This window comes from Penaeus japonicus, unplaced genomic scaffold (assembly GCF_977035675.1).
Source record: "Penaeus japonicus unplaced genomic scaffold, GWHDUDI00000001_assembly GWHDUDI00000033, whole genome shotgun sequence".
NCBI classification, from domain to species: domain Eukaryota; kingdom Metazoa; phylum Arthropoda; class Malacostraca; order Decapoda; family Penaeidae; genus Penaeus; species Penaeus japonicus.
The window spans coordinates 10,641,434-10,646,433 of record NW_028234435.1 but is presented as its reverse complement, the minus strand read 5'-3'; the positions used below and the strand labels follow the sequence as shown (position 1 = coordinate 10,646,433).

The 5,000-nt window shown below is 36.0% G+C and overlaps 1 protein-coding gene across 1 annotated transcript in view; it reads left to right on the top strand.

The window, feature by feature from the left end:
• The window catches only part of Cyt-b5 (Cytochrome b5), a 14,605-nt gene extending 13,383 nt beyond the window's left edge, over positions 1-1,222 (top strand). Inside the window, exon 4 of the mRNA XM_043025726.2 lies at positions 1-1,222. This exon is cut by the window's left edge and continues 557 nt beyond it. The gene's annotated coding sequence lies outside the window, so the exon portion shown is untranslated.
• The last annotated feature ends 3,778 nt before the right edge of the window (positions 1,223-5,000 follow it).

Here is a 5,000-nt window from a genome sequence, read left to right as displayed (position 1 = left end):
ATGTGTAATTACTAGGATAATATGCATTACCTATAGAACTCCTACATATATGTACTTTGTCAAGGGGAATTGTGAGCCTTTATTCTTAGGTAATACTCAGTCTCATTGTAAAGTCATATGCCATAATTCATGAACCATTCCTTCTGGCAACTCACAATCAGGACACGACTTTAAATCTTATTTTTTGCAATGAATTGTGATAATAAGCCTTACATATATATCTGTTTGTGTTAAAATGATTGTTCTGTCACTTGTATCAAGATCAGTGTAAAAGTGTTCATACTAATACTACCTTCATTCCATCAAAAAAACTGGGAACAATGAGATCAGAATTTGATTTTTTTATTGATTTTTTAAATCTTATTTCCTTTAAAATCTATTCTGATTGCAGAAGTGTGTGTTTCTCTATACATGGTGGCATTTTGATGGACATACAATGAAGTGCATGTATATTTGCCCATGAGTATTACAGACATGTGTCCTTCAGATATGACAGAGTTCTGATAGTTATATTTATATGTGATGCCTCTATGTTATTTTGGAAATATTTTGTAACTTCATAGTCACAAATAATCCAGTCCATCCTGATGTCTTTATTATTTTCTTTCCCTTTTATCTGTATTCCCTAATTTTTAATGATTCTATCTGAGACAGTCAAGATATTTTGAATGAGTCTGGTGCTACTGAACATACAGAGTACACTCAGAGGGGGAACTATAGAGAACATAACAGCATTAGAAAAGGTGCTCAGGAAGTGTGGAGGGACGAAGCACAACAACAAAACAAAGATGTTCTTGCCGCTTACTTTTACGAGGTGATTTTGAAGTCTTAGTTTGTTTTATATATAGTGTATATTTTATATCTTTTAAAAAAGCACATAATAAAAACTTGATAACTAGTATATATTCTTGTACATTTCCACTGCCTTGCGACATTGCCACAGCTGTTTACGCTTGGCAATATTTATTCTAGAAATGAGAACTATTTGAATCTAGTATTTACCTCCATTGTTTTACGTATACATTCAATTGTTATTTTGTTTTTATTTCGCTGAAGAAAATTATTAATAAATTATTTACCTTGCATATCACTATATATACATTATTAGAGTCTGAAACTGTACTATTAGTTCAATGGGATAGATAGCTTAAAACTGTGAGTAATACAGAATTTAGGGCAAGAATGTGCACATTTTTGTTAAATAAAACTGTATTATTGCAAACTTCTTTTAATGTAACCTTGTAACCATGTTCACTATTTCGGTCATGAAATAGAATAGAAATCCTTAGCCACACCGAAAATAAGATCAGTCTGCTGAATCTTGGGTACTTATATTTGCGTAATGAACTTGTTTTTTTATTTATAATACTTGTTGCAAAGTCCAACAGGGAAATTGGGTTCTGAATACAGCAGTGAAGAGGACTTGTTCTTAAATGCGTTTTCTAGATGTCCAAAATCCAATCTTGAGGGTGTAGACTCCATCTTAATTAATTGTAAATGTTGATGATCACCCATTGAAGATGATAAAGGTCCCATCCACCAAATACGCTCCGCAGTGTGGAGTCAAAGCCATACTAGTCGCACCCCCCCCCCCCCATTCATTCCACCAGACTAATGTGTGGCATAACCATGGGTAACGATTTTTTTTTTCTTACAATATATTTATTCTAGCAAAAGGTCTTGCGTGTGCATTTGGAGGTGTCTTTCTGTCTGACCTCCAGGTTGTATTTGATTTTCTTGTTTTTCAAAATTGTTCTCATTCGAGAATAAAATCTAATGGTTGGGTTTACCTCAAAACTTTAGTTCATATGAATCACAAAAAAACACAGTAACGTGCACATAACAGAAGTAATAACACTGCCTTTCCTTTCATTTAGTGGCAGGCTTATTAGTTTAGTTCATATGCACACTGGATACCCTTGATCTGAAGTGATTCTGAATAAAAAAAAACGGGGAAGTGACCTGGGAATTTCAGCGTATATGAATACCCATTCTAAAAAATAAAGAAAAAAGAAAAAAGTCCCGGGGAAAACGATGCAGGCAAAGCTGAAATGGTGACGAAAACACGTCTGTTCAGGGCGAGAGCTGCACTTTTTCTGAAGACGACGTTTCTAATTCTAGTGCAAAAACATAGTACGGTCGCCATTTTAACCGGCCACTTGCATAAAGCGCCGACTATTTGGCTTTTAGATTAGATTTCATCTTAGATTGTTTTTCCTTTCTTCTCCATCCCATTTAAGAATCTCCCAAAGAATTACAGTATTAATATGTAAATGAAAAAAAAAGTTTGTGAGACCTCATAATTTTCATGCCGATTTTATTGACTTTAATCACCCAAAGAAAAAGAAAAACTAATTTCTTCGCTAAAAGCCCCCCCACCCCCTTAAAAAATCTCTTCCCTAAAGGAACTGTATTTTATTTATGATTATTCCATTTCATGAAGTTTACGGTTAATCTGCAAAACTCGACATCTTATTCTTAATAGTTTAATGGACTTTGCTGTCTTCTTAAAGTACTAAGTTAAGTTTTTGGATCCTTAACTGCTTGGCATATATGATTTTTCTCAAATGAGTATTTGTTTCATTTATAGCTTATTTTGGAAAATGATGTAAACATTACAACCTCATTATTATAGTCACTTGTATCATATCTAATAGGATTTGTTCGTCACGATGAGTCAGTAACTCAGATAAGACTGAAGTAGATTTAACAGTATAGGAAGCGTGATAGAGCAACGTTTTCGCATGGAATAGATGGGACCTTCCTTATATCGATGTTGGTATAGGTTAAGGTAAGGGGAACACGCCTACGTACCTGTAGAAAGATGCGAAAATAAACGTTCACTTCAAGTTTATTGTTCCGTGTATATCTTTCTAATATACACAGGTAAGATGAACCTAAAAGAGGTACTTGACACTCCACCAAATGCCTTGCAGTAGCACGAGATTGCTTTACTGAAATTAGGGGGACTATGACGAAAGACTGACACTTTATACAAGCTTGCATATACATTCAATGGCATTTTGATATATGTATGTGTATGTGTCATCAAGTGAATTAGTAAGAAGAATCAGTAGGATTAGTATATTCATTTTAGTATCGTGAAAAAAGGATTCGACTGAAGAATTTTTGCATATTCCTAAATCTAAACGAAGCTTTAAAGGGAGGACATTTCCAAATGCAGAGTTTTTCACAAAAAGGAAGAATAAAAGAAAGAATGAGGGTTGATAAATAAAATAAACACTCTTAGTAGGAAGAATATATCATATGTAGTCGCCGCAAATCCCTCTGGGAAAAAAATGAAATACTAGGCTGAAGACGTTATAAAAACAGTAAAAGAGAATATCTACTACCATATGTCCCTGATTCAAGATGGCGGCAAAATTCATCACATCTACGCCACGCTGCAGACATAGACACATATCCTCCACGTCGTTTGTAACTACTTTGGCTGGCGAAGGTCAAGACAGGCTGACCTCACACATGTCCATCTATGAAGACATCAGTTCAACCGCAAATTCTAGTCGGTACACACTCCCCTATCCAATATGCCCTTGCGAGATTATTGGCTTGGCTCCTCGATGGAATAGTGCCGGCCGAAGTCGAAGTCTTCGGCCGGCACTATTTAAAACAGGTTTTCAATAGATGCTGGGACACTGGAATATGAACAAGTACACAATATAAATGTTTGACTTCTGTGTGATATCACACATAAAAAAGCTGCGTGAATGGCAGTATCTAAACATATCAGCTTAATTTTAAATTAGGATGTTCGCACAATCTCAACGAAATCTAGAAAGTTTCTCTGGACCTCTTTCATAATACTGAGAACAGCGGGACAAAATATCTACAGCAGGGCATTTTGGGTGTTCAAAATCCAAAATCCAGGATACCAAGCACTGTGCGATAATCCCTGTAGAAAAAATACCTCGACACAACACGTGAAAGGATGGTAGAAACCTGATTGTGATAGCTGATTTTCTCCCGAAGGAGTTAGCTCTAAGCATAGAGTGCGAAGGATATATGTTCTTATGTCGTTCATACACATACACAGGTGTTCCCATGATGGATCAACCTCGATCATGATTGATTGATCTCTAGGGCATCAGAGCGCGAGACCTAATTTGAGTAAAGAACTAAATGGCAATGTAATCAATCATTTAAATCATTTATTTTAGCCACACTTCATACCACTTATGAAGATATTTTTTGCTTTTTTTCTTCTAAAAAACACTAAAGAGCGGAGTGTAAACTCCATATATACAAACCATCTATAATGGACGAGGCTCCCAAAAATGAGCGTAAAAAAACTCAAAACCTATTTTCCGTATGTCAAAGGAATATTACGAAGGAGAATCGAAATTTTGAATGAATATCTTGTTTCTTGTGAAGTTTCGATTTTCTAAGTCAGTATAGAAATATAGCAACTACCGAAGGCCGCATTGTGGGATTCATTATAAACTCTTAATCAAAGTGAGTTTCTACCGTACACGCTCGTACTTTTGTACCAAGATTTCCAGTGAGTAGGCCTACCCTATGATCTCTCAAACCATCCCAAGTAATACCAAATCACTAAATTTATAGTTATTGAAATGCACGATCTCCATGGAAAATTGATTCTAAGCATGACTGAACACTTCGAAGCAGTGGGTTGTGCAAGTAAGCATGACGATTAGATTAACGGCATGACATGACAGCTTTGTGAATGGAGGAAAACCAGGAATATCTCACCATCTACCTGCCTAGTTGATGATCTATTTATTAGCGCTTGTATATTTTCTATTTATCTATTTATCAAATTATCTGCCGACCAACCGATCTACATGTCTGACTATAGATGTCTGTTACAGACACACAGATAGAGAAGGAGAGGGGGAGGGAGGGAGAGAGAGAGAGAGAGAGAGAGAGAGAGAGAGAGAGAGATGAGGAGAGGAGAGAGGAGTAAGAGAGGAGGATCGCGAAGAGAGAGAGAAGGTTGAGAGGAGGAGAGAGAGGGGAGA